This window comes from Hippocampus zosterae, chromosome 5, assembly GCF_025434085.1.
Source record: "Hippocampus zosterae strain Florida chromosome 5, ASM2543408v3, whole genome shotgun sequence".
NCBI lineage: Eukaryota > Metazoa > Chordata > Actinopteri > Syngnathiformes > Syngnathidae > Hippocampus > Hippocampus zosterae.
This window is the reverse complement of record NC_067455.1, coordinates 6,988,982-7,007,661: the sequence shown is the minus strand read 5'-3', so window position 1 is coordinate 7,007,661 and position 18,680 is coordinate 6,988,982. Positions and strand designations below refer to the sequence as shown.

The 18,680-nt window shown below is 44.9% G+C and overlaps 1 protein-coding gene and 5 non-coding genes across 8 annotated transcripts in view; 5 read left to right on the top strand and 1 right to left on the bottom strand.

Annotated features, from left to right (window-relative positions):
• The window catches only part of bbs9 (Bardet-Biedl syndrome 9), an 87,346-nt gene that overhangs the window by 13,439 nt on the left and 55,227 nt on the right, over nucleotides 1–18,680 (bottom strand). The window lies entirely within an intron of this gene.
• Nucleotides 1,078–1,150, top strand: trnak-cuu (transfer RNA lysine (anticodon CUU)). Its single transcript has one exon. It is a non-coding gene; the product is annotated as a tRNA-Lys (tRNA).
• trnak-cuu (transfer RNA lysine (anticodon CUU)) lies at nucleotides 1,431–1,503 on the top strand. The gene has a single exon. It is a non-coding gene; the product is annotated as a tRNA-Lys (tRNA).
• Nucleotides 1,786–1,858, top strand: trnak-cuu (transfer RNA lysine (anticodon CUU)). Its single transcript has one exon. It is a non-coding gene; the product is annotated as a tRNA-Lys (tRNA).
• On the top strand, nucleotides 2,497–2,569 carry trnak-cuu (transfer RNA lysine (anticodon CUU)). The gene has a single exon. It is a non-coding gene; the product is annotated as a tRNA-Lys (tRNA).
• On the top strand, nucleotides 3,206–3,278 carry trnak-cuu (transfer RNA lysine (anticodon CUU)). The gene has a single exon. It is a non-coding gene; the product is annotated as a tRNA-Lys (tRNA).

Genomic DNA, 18,680 nt, shown 5'->3' with positions numbered 1-18,680 from the left:
TGAAAATCATCAAGAAAAAAAAAGATTTTATGTGTTCAGTCAATCCCAGGTTATCACAGGATACGTTCCAGACCCACCCAGGATAAGTGAAAATACATAAATCGAAAGAACATATACAGTAACACAGAAAAACTGAAGAGTTAAACTTTTTAAAACACATCACAAGCATCCAATTAAAGTTGGGACACTAAAGAAAAAAAACTATGCTTTAGAAAACATGTTTATGAGTTCCACACCGCTATGACCGCCAAAACTGGTAGAGGAACAGCGTGGGTTCATCGACGATGTTTCATTTTGGCTCTTTTCTCACAGAATACTGGATGTCAGCACACCGAGTGAGGAATCTCATCGTTGACAAGCAATGTTAAATTATGCAACTTCAGCCCGGCTAGCTCAGTCGGTAGAGCATGAGACTCTTAATCTCAGGGTTGTGGGTTCGAGCCCCACGTTGGGTGGTTACTGTTTGCGATACTTTATTGGTAACCTTGACAATCAGGCAGCGACCAGGACCACGACCACCAGTCTATGTTGGTGCCCAGAACACCCACACACTCAAAAATAGACACAGCCATTCACAAAAAACCTCCAAAACTGGTAGAGAAAGAGGCTGACCTCATCAATGATTTTTGGTTTTGGTTCCTTTTCTCACAGGTCATTGCAATGACAGCACCGAGTGAGGAATCGCATCGTTGACGAGCAATGTTAATATCTGGAAACTCAGCCTGGCCAGCTCAGTCGGTAGAACATGAGACTCTTAATCTCAGGATCGTGGGTTCAAGTCCCACGTTGGGTGGATACTCTTTATGATGCTTTGTTGCTAAACTCGAACATTGGGCAGCGACCAGGACCACCCCCACCAATCCGTGGTGTTGCCCAGATCACACACACACTCAAGAATAAACTGAATCAGATGCTTTGACTTCACAGCCATTTATATAAAAACACCTCCAAAACTGGTAGAGAAACAGGCTGACTTCATCAATGATATTTCGTTTTGGTTTGTTTCTCACACATTTGATGTCATCCAGAGTGAGGAATCGCTGTCATTGACGAGCAATGTTAAACTTTAAAGAGACAGCCCGGCTAGCTCAGTCGGTAGAGCATGAGACTCTTAATCTCAGGGTCGTGGGTTCGAGCCCCATGTTGGGCGGTTACTGTCTTCGATACTTTGTTGGTAACCTTGACCATCAGGCAGCGACCAGGACCACCCCCACCAGTTTGTGGTGGTACCCAGAACACCCGCACACTCAAGAATAGACTGAATCAGATGCTTTGACTTCACAGCCATTCACATAAAAAAACTCCAAAACTGGTAGAGAAACAGGCTAGCTTCATCAACGATATTTCATTTTGGGTTATTTCTGACACAACTTAGCATCTGGAGTGAGGAATCGCATCATTGACGAATTATGTTAAAATTTGAGTAGTCAGCCCGGCTAGCTCAGTCGGTAGAGCATGAGACTCTTAATCTCAGGGTTGTGGGTTCGAGCCCCACGTTGGGCGATTACTGTTTTTGATACTTTGTTGGTAACCTTGACCATCAGGCAGCGATCAGGACCACCCCCACCAGTTTGTGGTGGTACCAGAACACCCGCACACTCAAGAATAGACTGAATCAGATGGTTTGACTTCACAGCCATTCGATAAAAAAAAAAACTCCAAAACTGGTAGAGAAACAGGCTAGCTTCATCAACGATATTTCGTTTTGGGTTATTTCTCACAGAACTTAGCATCTGCAGTGAGGAATCGCATCGTTGACGAACAATGTTAAAATTTGAATCGTCAGCCCGGCTAGCTCAGTCGGTAGAGCATGAGACTCTTAATCTCAGGGTTGTGGGTTCGAGCCCCACGTTGGGCGATTACTGTTTTTGATACTTTGTTGGTAACCTTGACCATCAGGCAGCGATCAGGACCACCCCCACCAGTTTGTGGTGGTACCAGAACACCCGCACACTCAAGAATAGACTGAATCAGATGGTTTGACTTCACAGCCATTCGATAAAAAAAAAAACTCCAAAACTGGTAGAGAAACAGGCTAGCTTCATCAACGATATTTCGTTTTGGGTTATTTCTCACAGAACTTAGCATCTGCAGTGAGGAATCGCATCGTTGACGAACAATGTTAAAATTTGAATCGTCAGCCCGGCTAGCTCAGTCGGTAGAGCATGAGACTCTTAATCTCAGGTTTCGTGGGTTCGAGCCCCACGTTGGGTGGTTACTATTTTTGATACTTTGTTGGTAACCTTGACCATCAGGCAGCGATCAGGACCACCCCCACCAGTTAGTGGTGGTACCCAGAACACCCGCACACTCAAGAATAGACTGAATCAGATGGTTTGACTTCACAGCCATTCGATAAAAAAAAAACTCCAAAACTGGTAGAGAAACAGGCTAGCTTCATCAACGATATTTCGTTTTGGGTTATTTCTCACAGAACTTAGCATCTGGAATGAGGAATCGCATCATTGCCGAACAATGTTAAAATTTGAGGCGTCAGCCCGGCTAGCTCAGTCGGTAGAGCATGAGACTCTTAATCTCAGGGTCGTGGGTTCGAGCCCCACGTTGGGCGGTTACTGTTTTTGATACTTTGTTGGCAACCTTGACCATCAGGCAGCGATCAGGACCACCCCAACCAGTACGTGGTGGTACCCAGAACACCCGCAGACTCAAGAATAGACTGAGTCAGATGCTTTGACTTCACAGCCATTCACATAAAAAAAACTCCCAAACTGGTAGAGAAACAGGCTAGCTTCATCAACGATATTTCATTTTGGGTTATTTCTGACAAAACTTAGCATCTGGAGTGAGGAATCGCATCGTTGACGAACAATGTTAAAATTTGAATCGTCAGCCCGGCTAGCTCAGTCGGTAGAGCATGAGACTCTTAATCTCAGGTTTCGTGGGTTCGAGCCCCACGTTGGGTGGTTACTATTTTTGATACTTTGTTGGTAACCTTGACCATCAGGCAGCGATCAGGACCACCCCCACCAGTTAGTGGTGGTACCCAGAACACCCGCACACTCAAGAATAGACTGAATCAGATGGTTTGACTTCACAGCCATTCGATAAAAAAAAACTCCAAAACTGGTAGAGAAACAGGCTAGCTTCATCAACGATATTTCGTTTTGGGTTATTTCTCACAGAACTTAGCATATGGAATGAGGAATCGCATCATTGCCGAACAATGTTAAAATTTGAGTCGTCAGCCCGGCTAGCTCAGTCGGTAGAGCATGAGACTCTTAATCTCAGGGTCGTGGGTTCGAGCCCCACGTTGGGCGGTTACTGTTTTTGATACTTTGTTGGCAACCTTGACCATCAGGCAGCGATCAGGACCACCCCAACCAGTACGTGGTGGTACCCAGAACACCCGCAGACTCAAGAATAGACTGAATCAGATGCTTTGACTTCACAGCCATTCACATAAAAAAAACTCCAAAACTGGTAGAGAAACAGGCTAGCTTCATCAACGATATTTCATTTTGGGTTATTTCTGACAAAACTTAGCATCTGGAGTGAGGAATCGCATCGTTGACGAACAATGTTAAAATTTAAAAAGTCAACCCGGCTAGCTCAGTCGGTAGAGCATGAGACTCTTAATCTCAGGGTTGTGGGTTCAAGTCCCACATTGGGTGGATACTCTTTATGATGCTTTGTTGGGTCAGCGAGACCATCAGACAACTACCTGGTGAGCCACACAGGTCTGCTCACAGGACCCTGGCATAATGCCATGGTGTTTAATATTCCAAATGCAATACAATATCAACTTAATAAAAAAAATATATTTTTGCCATCTGATTTATCAGGTCGACCCTTAGTATGTAACACACACATGCATATGCACACAGAGGTGCACGGGTGAGGGCTTGTCTTGAACAATGTCAAAAATTATCTCAGACATGATGACATCACCAACTAACGCTCGCTTATCAGCTGTCTTCTTGCCTCACCTTCCCTCATTGCCACGTTCATCTCCCGCTTTTTACAGCCCTCGGCGGACGCTCCTCCACATACCCAAAAGTGAGCATGTGTGTGTGTGTGAGGGAGGGGGGGCGAGAGGGCGTTATTTATTGAGGGACAGAGAGGAAAGGCGTAAAGGCTAGATGATCTCAGCTTGAGTCTGTTTCATGTACACACCGTGCTTTGGCTCGTGTGAACTCATCTCCACCTGACTTGAGATCAACTTGATGAATTGGAGCGTTCGCCAAGATTGTGGAGATGTGTGTGTTAACACTCAGCAGCTGTGTAAAGAAGTGGTCGTTCTGAGAGTTGTACAGATGTACAACCCCCCCCCCCCCCAAAAACAAAACAAAACCTAATGAGGCAGCCTGGTGACATCTTTATGAGGTGGACAGTCAAGATTAGCGGTTATTGGTTGCCGTGGAGATGGTGGACTGAGGGGGGTGGTGTCATGGGTAGAGAAGTTACAATTAAAGTAAAATATCCATTTTAAACATTGGGTCAAAGACAGCTAAGGCTCGATTATGGGCTGTCTCTAAAAGTGATCCTAATTATCCTGATGTATGGCGGCCATAAAGAGTCGTTTGTCCTCCATGAGCCCTGAAATCGTAAATGTTAGACCTATTCAATATTTTTGATGGCCACTAATAAAGTGTGTGGTCAACATTTAGTTGGGCCGAGCCGCAGACCGACTCCCCGATTCTAACTTTGAATATAATGAAAGCCATTCAGGAAGTTGAGCTAGCGCAGCATTTTGGTCATCTGCTTCCATTCAAGACAAAAACACACATACCTCTAATTAGGTCGATTTAAAAAACTTCTTTCCCCCTTTCCCATCATAATCAGCAAAGGCTCGATTCTTGGATTTCTCTGATGACAATTGTCAGCGATTATCGTCTGGTGTGAGATTTTTGAGTAATTTTTCCACGGACTAAATCATGCAGTCGAGCTAACAGAGGCGTACTGGAACTGGACTGACGTCGTTTAGGACTTAATGATGGCTAAGTGCGTTACTCTCAGAGCGGCGTCGGCGAGCACAAGTCGTTACCACTTCCAGAAAAACACACACACACACACACACACACACACACACACACACACACACACATGGCCGCTTCTGAATCCGGCCCATTGCAGTGTTTTTCACGGCTAATGTGCTTCCACAACAGTGATGCGGTGCTATCTGATTGGCCAAATGCCAGGAAGTAATCGTTGTTGGCAACCTTCGAATTTTTGCGGGGCATGTTTTAAAACATCATATCCTTGAATCCTTGCGTTAAAATAAGGATGGTTCTTTATTCTGGCACTTGAATGTGTTGAATTAAGTTCATATGACTATTGTTAATATTACCTAGTTGTAGACATTAAACACGAGTCATGATGCGATTGTTCTTTTCGCCATTTTTATTGTGTATGTGTATGTGTGTGTGCGCACGCACACGCGCGTATCCATGTTCTCATAGGCAGGTCATGTCTGGGTCAATCTCGCTGGCTCCAGCACTTCCCCGCTTTAACCCCTTCACATCCCCACACTCATCTTAACACACACATATGCACACACACACACGCATACACACACTTTCACACACACAAGCACGCACACACATTTCTATTCACATGCGGACAATGAAAGCAATGTTGCATATGCGTGTTGCGATGAGTACAAGTAGGGTATTTGAGCTCTAAAACAAAAATCCATGGCTCCCAAAATAAATTGACCGGGATTGAGAGCGGGGCACAACCGTCACAGAGAAACTTTTGTGCCATTTTCACTTGAAGTATTGAACATGAAAGTGGCCTACAGTTGGCAGACAAAAATCTGTATTTCTTTCTCTCTGAATTTCACACAGAATGTGACTGTATGATCAGCATATTTACATATTAATTTAGGTCGATAATTCACTATACCATCCATAAATTTTCCGATCCGCTTATCCTCACAAGGGTCGTGGGGGTGGGGGGGGGAGGGGTGCTGGAGCCTATTCCAGCCGTCTTCGGGCAGTTGGCGGGGGGAGACCAATCAGCCAATCGCAGGGCTCACAGAGACGAATAATCCACGCTCACCCTCACACCCCGGGACAATTTCTATAGCCTGCCATGCATGTTTTTGGAACGTGGGATGAAACCGGAGTACCCGGAGAAAACCCATGCAGGCCCGGGGAGAACATGCAAACTCCACACAGGGAGGCTGGAGCTGGAATTTAACCCGGTACCTCTGCACTGTGAGGTCGACGTGCTTACCACTGGCCCACCGGATCGGCGAACAAAGACACAAACGTTTTTCCATATAATAAAGCCTTTCAAACAAAACTGCGCCACGGCAGTGAAAAAAAAAGCTGTGTGAAAGAAAGCCTGTTTTTTTCACAAAACAAAATAATAATAATAATACATTTTATTTATAAGCGCCTTTCACTTTGTTTTCATTCATTTTCAACAACACCCCCTTCAAAGCTCATTGACGCGCAAGCAGCAGTCGACGTCAGGTTGCGCGCTTCCAAAATCAAACGCACACTTCCACTCTCCTGAGCGATCACAACAAAGTGAGAGAGTGTGGCGCACACACCAGCACATCCCTGCAGACATTCCAGCGGTTTGCGGTGTGATTGATGGAGTCGGCAGAACTGATCCCACTGGGATGTTCCCACTTAATTGCTGTCTGTCCACACACACGTGCGCACACACACACACACACGTAACAAGAATACCGTAGTTGGGCTTTCATGTGAACATCGCATTGTGACTTTCTGCTTTTTCAAAATTATCAAAGAATGTGTGCGCCTGTGTGGATCAGTGGTGGGAAGTAACCAGGTCCAAAAACTTTGCAATGGATTCGCAGAAGCAAGATCTGATCGTTTGGATCGGATTCGGATGATATTTTTGCATTTTATGCACATTTTTTTTTTGATCAGCCGTTATGTCAATTGAGCGACCGATCAATTACGTTATTGATCGGCTCCGCCAAATAAGATGTTACAGCTGCAGTGCTTAGCAAATATACATTGACTGGTGGAGGGCCTAGCCAAATTAATTGTCGCCGCTACTATAAGATTTTGCTACAACCTGTCATTATGTCACTGTTGTATTAACTTGGAATGCTGCACGGAAAGACACTCGGTTGCTTCGAGGGATAATCATTCTCAATCTCCCTTGCTACTCCAGCCGGTGTAAAAGCCATCTCGTCGCATCACATTCTTATGTGATGTGAGCTGTTGTCCTTATGTGTGCGTATTGGCTTAGAAATACCCCGTGTTGGGCAAAGCCTCCGTAGTGTCTTCAGGATCTCCTGAGTTTTGGATCATGCAGACGTTTACGGGATGCTAAGCCACCGCGAGTAAGTAAAGTGCCCCCCCCCCCACCTCACGCCCTAATATATTAGCGAGCATAACTCTGTGAACCAAATTGTCGAAAATTATACAGTGCACTGAGACAACTTCTGTTGAGGTTTGGCTTTATACACAAATAAACCTCATTTGATTTCTTTTCTTGCTTCTCAGTGTAAGCTTGATGTAAGTTAAACAAAAGAGGAAGAAACCTATTACACTATTTTCATTGTGCGTTTCAATTTTGTTCCCCCGATATTTGGAATCATTTTTTAATTTTGTTGGTTTTATTGACGAATTTTCACAGGCTGCCTCAGTCTCTATTTCCTGCAAATAGCGGGGTTCATCCATGCAGCCATCTATTTTCCGAACCGCTTGATCCTCACTAGGGTCACGGGGGGTGCTGGAGCCTATCCCAGCCGCCTTCGGGCAGTCGGCGGAGGACACCCTGAATCGGTTGCCAGCCAATCGCAGGGCACACAGAGACGAACAACCATCCACGCTCACACTCACACCTCGGGACAATTTAGAGCGTCCAATCAGCCTGCCATGCATGTTTTTGGAACGTGGGAGGAAACCGGAGCACCCGGAGAAAACCCACGCAGGTGTGTATCAAAACCTTTGGACAGAAGCTGAATCAGTAGTTCTATTTTTACACACGTATCTGTGCTTCTACCTAAATACAGAGAGTACGTATTTTAACCACATCGAGTGTGTATCACCACTGGATGTCTGTGTTTGTGTGTGCATGTGTTTTAAGTAGCGCCAGCATTATGGGGCTGTAAGAACACACTAAATGCAGGAATGTGAAGTCAGTGGAGCGATTTGACCAAAAAAAACCCCACAAACGCGGGGTAATTATAGTTCGCCTATCTAGACTCAGTGATTTGAACAGAGTCCGTCTGCACCACTTCCACTGTAGTGTGAAAGCGACACGGCAATACGAAGTCTGCAACGAGTCATCACGAAACGTGGCCAAGGCCGCATTCCAAACAAACATTTTGGCTTTGGGGATGCACATTTATAAATAAACGTGGTCACTGTTTGTAACATGTACTTAAGATATTGATTACTAGGATGGGCAACTGAGACAAAAATGCTGATATTACTCTCAATAAGCCAAAGTGGGGTCCCACAGGGATGCGTCCTCTTCTCTGCCGCTCTTCTCCCTCGACACCGCCGACTACACCTCAAGGCAGCTGTCAAACTCCTGACGTTTGCAGACGACACCACATTCATCGGCCTCATCAAAGACGGTGACAAGTATGCATACCGACAGGAAGTGGAACAGCTGGCGCTCTGGTGCGGCCAACAAAACCCTCTAGGTTCAAGACTGTAGCGATGATTGTGGACCTCAGGAAGCATCCTTGAGCCACAGCTGCCCCTCACATTGTCCAACTGCTCTGTGTCAATGGACGAAACTTGGGAATTATAGCCTCTCAGGACCTGGAGTGGGAGAGCAACATCAACTCCATCCTAAAAAAAGGCCCCAGGAGATAATGTACTTCCTGAGGCTCCTGATTGCCACAGGAGCCGTTGAGTCTGTTCTACACATCAGTCTTTGAACCAGTCCTGTGTTCTTCCATCACAGTCTGGTTTGGTACCACCACAAAAAAGATAAACTCCAACTACAACAGACAATTAGGACTGCTGTAGAACATCAGTGGTAAACCCGCAACCCCCTCCCCCGCTCACTCTTTAGGATTTGCACGCTGCAAAAACCAAGACAAGTGCAGGGAAAATTCTCCTGCACCACCCACATTCTGGTCTCCACCTCTTTCAACTCCTACCCTCAGGTAGGCGCGATCGAACTACTAGCAGCACTGTGCAAATATTTCACATTCTCTTTAAGACCATTGTGAAGAAACTGAAAGACTCGCTTTCATAGTCCGACAAATAAATATGTATATTTCAGCACCAGCAAGTTAAAAAACCCCCAAAAAAGAACAACAAATAAACATCTAACTTAAGTCCACCAGCTTAATATAATGTGAGACACCAAAGACATTTGAATGAAAGTTATGTTATTATAATAAATGTTAGGGTATTAAAAATATTCATACTATTGCCACCTTAGCACACGTAGAGCAGCAACATATAAACAGAGCATACAACAATGCTCACTGGTATAGGCTCACTGGTTTAGTTGGGGACCTTCTCCGACTCTTTTTGCCCTTTATTTAGCATGTTGTGGGACAATGTAAACAACTGAAAATTCGGACTCGAGTGTGTACCACAAAAAAATTAATGACGCTTAAAATTACGGTGGTTCACAATACACATGATTGGCACACAAAGTGTGGGATACATGAACATACTGTCCTTGACAAAGACGCGCTTCGGGACGGCAGCCATGATGATTCACCCCAGTCGTAAATCTCAGCAGATAAATGCTACGGCGGCAAGTTTTTACAGCACTTTCACCACACTTTTGTCCACTAAATGGCCGTCAGCACACAGACACACAAGTGTACAAACATGCACGTGCAGCAAACCTGGTGCTTCTCTAAAAACAGACGGTCACTTTCAGACTTCCTTCCAGGCGATAAACATGCCACCGTAGGTGTGTTAGAGGGCACTTTTACAAAAAATAGCTTGGAAATACATAAGCTTGTAATTGACTTTTCTAAATCCCAGGCCATTGTTGTAGACAACACAAGGGTGTGCGAGCGTGTGTTTTCAGATGAGTTGAAGCGCAAACACATTAGCCTGACACGAACTGTGTGCAAAGCATCATTTGGCAGCTGCCTCCGCGTCAACTTCCTGTGGGCGTGGTCTGCCGTTTTGTCTGCATTAAACCCTCATCCTGCACTAAAGGGCCAGCGCAGCACATCGCGGCATGCTGCTTGTGCTTGCGTGTGTATATTTGTCCTAGCATGCGAATGTGTAAGTGAACATGTATGTGCGCATGTATATTTGTTAGCACATGTATGTGAATGTGTATACTGTATATATATGTGTGCGTGTATTTGTTGGTGTGTATGTATGCACACTGTGAATGTGTGCGCGCTATGGTGACATTAGTTTTGACAGGTGTACTAAATTCATCCATCCATCCATTTTCTGATCTGCTTATCCTCACAAGGGTCGCGGGGCGTGCTGGTGCCTATCCCAGCTGTCTTTAGGCGGGGTACACCCTGAACCAGTTGCCAGCCAATCACAGGGCATGCGTAGATTAACAACCGTCTGCGCTCACACTACAAGGGACGATTTAGAGTGTTCCGCTAACCTGCCGTGCATATTTTTGAAATGTGGGAGGAAACCGGAGTACCCGGTGAAAACCCATGGTGGCACGGGGAGAACATGCAAACTCCACACAGAAAGGCCGGAGCTAGGATGGAAACCGGTACCTCTGCACTGTGAGGCGGATGTGCTAACCAGTAAAGCATTGTGACGCCCGTATTAAATTCGGCGAGTTGTAATTTGTTTTACGAGCAAGACTGTTAGTTTTTAGAAATGCTTTTGTTAGATTTTTAAAAATTATTATTAGAACGAAAACAAAGGCTGATTTTGCTGCAGTTAGCGTTATAAGATGTAGCATCAGTTATTTTTGTTTGTTCTTTTATGTTATTTTCTTTCTGTTTCGGTGATTTCGTGAACTTGAACAACCTTGACGTGCACATGAGTGTGTGGGCGACGGGGGAAAAGATTGTGTGCATTTTTGCATGCGCGCGGCGTGTGCGGTTGTGTTGTGAACGTAAGCACATGCAAACGAGGGCGCACAAGTGTGTATTTTTGCATTCTTTTGCTGACCAGCGAACAGAGTGCGACTGCCACAATGTGACCATGTTGCTTCTCATACGCCTCTACACCCCTGCCCGGCGCCTCAGGTCTGTGGACCAGTCTTTGCTAGACGTACCAAGAACTAAACTGAGGCTCAGAGGGGATCGAGCCTTTTCTGTTGCTGGTCCATCTCTCTGGAATGACCTCCCACTGAACATTCGGCAAGCCTCCTCGCTGCCCATCTTTAAATCCCTCCTCAAAACTCACTTGTATTCTTTGGCGTTTGACTCAGCATGACTTAGATTTGCTATTGGTTTTACTGCTTGGTGCTTTCTACCGCCTTATTACTTATTACTTATTACTGATTCGTCTTACTGTTTATTGTATATGTTAAATCGCTCCATGTACAGCACTTTGTATGCAGCGATGGCTGTTTGAAAGTGCTCTATAAATACTGTTGACTTGACTTGACTTGACTTGACTCTTAAACACACACACACAATTGTGTGTTTTTCAAGCATGTAATCACGCCCTGGAGATAGCGTCGCTTCCCAAAACAGCGGATCCGACAGGCTGGTAAACAAAATGGCTTTGAACTTTCCTCAAAACATATTTGTACACGCTTTAGCATCAAACGATATATTGTTCATACGCAGGGATGTTTGTCTAAGGGCTCTTCCATTGAAGGGTGGCCAGTCCAGGAGGCGCTCCGATTTTCTCGCCAAAAGTCAGCCGCTTGCGGCTCCGGCTCACCCTTGACCGAATGAGGACAAGGAGGACAGAAATTGCAAGGAACGGCTGTAGTGGTTAGCGTCCGGAATGTCCTATCAAGGCGGCAGGCAAAGTAGCAATGCTAACACAAATAGCATGAACATTATTAGTACAGATGGCTGCTTTGGCTACGGGAGGCCTTCTGGCGGGCCGCTGCTAAATATGCGGCGGTGGCGTCTGCGGTGGTCGCGTGGGTGTTTGTGAACGGAAGCGGCGATGCGCCTCAGCCGGGGTGAGCGCGTCTGTCTGGAACTGATCGACTCTCATTAGTCGCTGGAAATAATTAAAGCTGCCGTACAGCCGCAACTTGTGCCCCCGTTTACTTTGGCATCATTGTGTGTGTGTGTGTGTGTGTGTGTCTGTGTGTTTGTGTGTGTGTGTGAAGTTGATGTAAAGTGTGTGCATGGGGCAGGTCATTTGTGTGTGTGTGTCTTCACTCATTTGCTGAATAAATGGGGAATGTCCTGCCGGGACAGCGAGTTCATTAAACGAGTGTTTCAAGTGTGTCTCCTCAAAATGTGTGTGTGTGCGCGTGTGTGTGTGCGCGTGTGTGTGTGTGTGTGTGTGAGAGAGAGAGACTCATTTCCATGGTTCAATATTTGCCATGGAGCAGAGCCCGGTCCCTTAGCCTAATGAAGGGAACTAATCATGTCCTCTGTGAACATGCGCGTGCACCCCACCCCCCCCCCCCACACACACACCAACCCACACACCCACCCAGCCACCCACCCGAACACACACACCCACATCCACAGGCACTAACACTGACATTCACAAATTCAAGCACACACACACGTGCACACACACACAACACACACACACACACACACGCACACACAAAGGCACAAAAAGACAACACCCACAAATTTACACACAAGAACACACCTCCGACGCAGGCCCCACATAATCACTTAAACACACACATATACGGGAGCAAGACGACGTCTGTGGTGGTTGTTAAATCTTTGCGCCTGCGGTTGTACTTTGTTCTCTGTGTTGAGCGAACGCCAAAGCCGAGAGAGAAACGCCACCGATCACGTCGAGGAAGCGCTCCAATTCACATCTGCGTGCAGCGCAAACGTTGGATTGCTTCTATAAAAAGGGACTCGCGGGCTCCTTTTGTTTGGCTTGAAATAATCGGGAAAGGTTCAGCGAGAGAAGCTCTTCTCAAGCGACCGCACCGCAGTTTCCTTTTCAGATGGTTATCAAGGATATTGGAATAAAGGTTTAAACGGCTTCATGTAAAACCACCTGAACTGCAAAACCCCAATGGGAAATTCCGGAATAATCCATCTGTACACGGAAGCGAGTATATGTATACGTTTGTACGTATTTTCAGATGTCCAATGCGAGTTGATTTTATTTGACATGTTGAATAACACCGAGTCCATTAGTTCACCCAAACACAAAAACTGTTAAACATGTTCATGATCCGTCTATTGAAACCACACAAATGCAAGTTTACATGCGGGGTGAGGACAGAACATGTCTGCTGCGTGTTGCGTTTCATAATACGCGATGCCGAGTGTAACATTATACATACACGCATGCCGCCCGTGGTCCCGAGAGTGTTTTTTTGTTTGTCCTTCAAAGCTGACCCGCAAAACATTTTTTTATGATCTTGTTGATTTTACAAGGCACGCACTCATTATTTTTCAAGCATATAAAAATAGATGTCAGAATGTATGTATATATATGTGTAAGCGTGTCTTTAAGGTCACAGTGAATCATTGGTGTTTATATAGCGGGAAAAATGCACATTTGTCAGGCTAGACACACATGAAGACTGCGTGTGCGTGCGTGCGTGCGCGTGGGGGAACACAGTAAGTTTTTATAGTTAGTGACAGCTGACGAATAACCCCCGGCTTGAACTATGAACTCTGGCTCTGCCTTATGTACCCCCCAGCTAATTGACACGTCTCCTTTGATAAACTTTACGCACACGCACGCACAGACGGTTTATGAATGCATCCGTTGAGAAAATGAATGTTTTGATAATGGATGTAAAATGAGTTAAATATGAGCAGATAAATGGGAGGGAGGGGGAAAAAAATTCCATTTGTTGCACATTTTTGAGGCATTTTAGGGATCAAACAGTTGAAGAAGAAATTATAACTAATAACATAATGTGCCGGTGGGTGCCCCATGGAGGCGGAAAAAAAAAAGCACAAGCTGTCTGTGGGACTGGTGGAGATAAGTTTTGGGGGAGAGAAATGTGCAGACAAAGGGGGTCTGTATTTAAAAGGCCACTTTCTTGGCAGATAGCTTTCTTATATCCACCACGTGTATAAATATAACTTATAGTTAACCGCCATTGCATATTAAAGTTTAGTGGCCAACCTGGAACGACATAAAGGAACATTTGTGACTCGAAGTGATCCTCACAACTGTGTGCTTCGAGGGAAGTAATGTAGTCATCACAATTGCAGTGCAACACAAGCACGAGTACCGAATAGGGTTAAGCTCAAACGTATGTATAAAGTATACGATCGCAGTTGTGAAAGATGTGTTTATAATCAGAGTGATGCATTATGAAGTAAGAGTAACGTGATAAAGTATGTGAATGAAAAATGTAATAGGATACAAAATCATATGCAGGGCAGTGATAATCATGTGTGAAAATGAAGCATTCGATAGACTGCAGTGTCATGTGATATGGAGTCATTTTGAAGAAATGTCATCTGTCATCATAATAATACAAAGTAACAGAAGGATAAAGGCCGGAATACAAGGGATTGTAATGTGGAACAATGGCAATGTTTATGTAAGAATCAAGTGACAGACAGGAAATGAGTGGCCAACAGTGGGCTGCAATGTAATGTAATAAAAAGTAATAAAAAACCCAAACTAAAGTAATCTGAAGTAAAAGCAAAGCAATGTCAAGTTGACTGTAATGAAACATGCGGTCAGACAAAAAAATATACTGAATATATATATAGTAATTATGGTTGGGTTCGGTACCTCTAATAAGGTTAAGTACCACTGTGCTAGGTAATAGCCAATGGCAGAGCAGCTAGAAGTGTTGCATTCAGGAAACTCGGAACTGCGAGTCGCATCCCATACTGTATTTTTTCACCTTTCGTATCTTGAAATTTCTTTCGTAACAAGAGGCAATATTTTCCTGTTGAGGCGTTTTGTAACTTGAAAATTTCGTATGAAGGCACCTTCGTGAGTAGAGGTACCACTGTATGATGTAATACTTAAGTAAAGCAATGCCAAGTCAAGTACAACTTTATTGTCAAATCACATGTAGCACGTGGTAATGTAATTGGTAGTAATCGCAGCCGAACGTCAAGCTGGAGTGACACGACGACGAAATTACTGGCTGCAATGTCACGTCAAGTCGCGTCACGTGGAGTGTTCCGTCGCAAAGGGTACGATACATCTCGGCTTTGTTGTGCTTTGTGATGTGAAAAGCAGCAGCGCAGTGTGAAGTTGAGCCTCCTCCACTCTGGAAGTTCAACTTCCTCCACCGCCATCCCACAGGGAGGCCATTCAGCGCCGATGGCAGTTCCCCGAGGAGCGACAAGCTGACTCGACGCGACCCCGCCACACGTGTTATGCGTTACGTGTCGTAGGCTATACATGAGCCTTCTCGCCTTCTCTGAAAAGGATGGCCGCTTTGTCCGCGAGGCTCATCTCTCTTACGACAGTCGCGAGGCCAGTTTCATTTTCCCGTGACTTTGGCTGCTCTTCCATGACTTTGACTTTCCCATCGTTTTTTTTTTTCCCCTCCATGTTTTCCCGTACGTATCGGCATGTCTTTGCCATATTTATCCCTGGCTTTCCTGTGTCTTTCATTTCTTGCAAAGCTTTTCACATGGTGACATACATCTTTCCTCACCTCTTTCTTGATATTTTATCTACGTCGCTCCCACAAGTTGGCGAGACAACGAGGCACACCTGGACAAAACACCAATGGTCAAAAAGCCGATTGGTCGATGGCTGACAGGAATGGGGAGAAATCTAATTTAACCAAAGTCGTCAATAATCTTCCCCATGTTCGTCCATGACAAATCCCGTCCTTCTACATATTTCCCATATTACCATTACATCCTTCCAAATATTAACCATGTCCCACATTCTTCCATGTCCAGCAAGCTTTTCGTTTTCTTCCTTCGTCTTTTCCCATGTTTTTCACGTCAAGAAATACTCGTTCTGTCCATCAATATTTGAAACTTGCACTGTTTTTGTCTGCCGACAAAATGACAAGCTATGATTTACGTTAAGGTTCAGGTAAGTTTCAAGTGCGATCGGATCTCGGTGTCTATCCGCCATCAAAGTCAGATTAAAGACACGCTTGCAAAGGTTCATGAAGGTCAGTGACGGGAGCTAGCGGCTGTCGTAGGGGGCTTAGAAGCACATTGAACTTTCCACTGGTGACAATGACAACAAATATGTGGAACATGTTTACATAATAGCCGGCAGCATTTGATGTGGCACAAAAATAGCCAATCAGATAATGCGGCGGCAGCGACATTAGCGCAACATTATGCTCGCATTAAAGCCCGTCAGCGCTCTGTCAACACAGCGCGCCGGCGCTTCTTTGGTTCACGCATGGCAATGTCGCGACTCTTAAAACACTCTTTACCAGCCGATATGTGAAAACCTTGGGGAAAAGTAGGATAAGCGGCAAAATGTTCCACATTAGACTGATTAGCTCCAATTCATCCTTTGTTTACTGTGACCACGCACGCACGCACGCGCGCACACATACACACACACACACATCATTTCGTACGAATCCCGCATTCAATGTTTTATAGTGCTAGGACGTTATCAAGGGAATTTCAGTAAAGAAAAAAAAGAAAACAAGAATGCAGACGTGTTCAATAAAGCTGAACAAACAACAATCTAATGCAGAGTCACAAAACAATAAAAATGTTTGTTAATGCGTTGCTGAGTAAGAAAAATAGCACTCAATAATGACGCAGTTAAATAGTACGCAAAGAAAGAACTTGCTTTTTGTCACATGTTTTAACATTTCAATTCAGATGAACATGCTGCTGCTTCTGGTGTGCGCGCTTTGGCAACCTGTGACAGTAAATCAAAAATATGGATATGCTGTACATGGGGATGTCGCAGCTCCTCAGCACGCCGCGTTAATAGTTGTTCTTCACAGAGGATAAAGAATATATGCCTATGAGCATTGTTATATTATCTGGCTATGTGTGTTGCTCCACTTGTTGTGTTCAAATATCGATTTCTTAAAGGATTATGAAACCCTAATGCTGATGCTCTGTTATCTTATATTTGGTGTTTTGTAGTGTTGTCAGCATGAAGTGAATCCGACTTATCAAAAGCAAAGCCACCTCGTTGCTCTCAACGCACGACACGTAATCCTCACTGAATGACCACATTTGGTTTTCCTTGCATTGCATCAGAGCATAAAGTAAACATTACCACTTGGTTTCCTGCCGATGAGGACATTTGTCGGACATTTATCCACCAAGCAAATACTCCTCAGGGGACGTTGGGTACGTTCTGGGTTTGCGAGGTTCAGGACACCCACGGAGGGCGAGATAGAGCGGCCTAACGTGAATATAGTTATTTTGAGAACGACGCACTGAATATGTTTGAGTTGGGACGCATGCTCCAGAAAACCAGCTGTAATTTAGTCAACGCACCAATTTAAAGGCCACGGAACCCCCCCGGAGAGGCAAAAATACGAACTCCTGTGGCGCTCCAACGTGCAACTAAAGCTAAAAACATAGAATTTAAACATTTCACCCCCCAACCAAATTACCAGAAGCCAGCCCTCTACTCGATGGCGAGGCGAGAGATTTACTGCTGACTGGTGGAAAAAGTAATACGTGACGCCATACCTTCACGTCCGCACACCAGTTCTTGGTTTTATGACACTCAAATAATTACAAACTACAAGTAGAAGAGCGCATCGAAAAGAAAAATATTCCAATGTAAAATAGAACGCTTACCAATAAATGTCAGAGCACATACAGGCAAAAAAATATGACTGGACGCCAGTCAAATAATTGCTCAAAATGTAATTTCATAGCTCACATAGATATTTAAAAACAAAAACAAAACACTGACGTTCACATTCACAGTTTCGAACAAATTAGAATCAAACCCTGAACCTGAGAGCTGAGAGGCAGAAGTGCTTTACCCACTTGTCCACCCTGCTGCCTGTACAACATTCTTTCGTCAAAATGCTCACATCGGCAAGGACACCATGCCTCAAGCTGTTTGTGTAGACATGCACGCACTTACTATGACTGCCGTTAACCGTCGTGACCTTGGTCAAACTCAGGTAACAGCTTTGACGCAGCTGATGGACGAATTCCAGCATCATGCTAACACTTTCAGCTAATTGTTAATGTTGCCTGCTAATAGGTACCATCCTGTGCGCCAAATAAACATTAGCCAGCCTTGGATGCTAACAGCGCATGTTTGTGGCTAATCTGAATGCGCGGCTGTGTTTCCACAGAGTTTGAATACGCTGCCACGTGCCCTTGGCCATTAAGAGATGCTATAGATAGGCACACTGTTAGCAATTAGCAGACATTACAAATGGGCCTTCTGTTAGCAATTAGTAATAAATAAAACAGTAGCGGCATTGTGAGGGTTCAAATAGAGAACTAACGCATGTTCGTGTGTGTGTGTGTGTGTGTGTGTGTGTGTTTGTGTGTGTGTGTGGGTATGGTGTTTAATCCCAGGTGGGCTGCAGAATCGGAAGGAAGATGTCTTTGAAGTCTGTCTTAAAAAGACTGAACATATGAAAGGATGGTGTAGGTGGTTCCTATGTGACGGCCCGCCCACAAGACACCTTCTGATGCCTTTCAAGTCAATCAAAAGTCACTTCCTGTCCTGAAACTACACACGCTGTTCATCAAGGCGAATGAGGTGAACAGAGGGACGCCAGAGCCTCGGGCCATGTCTGCTTAATAT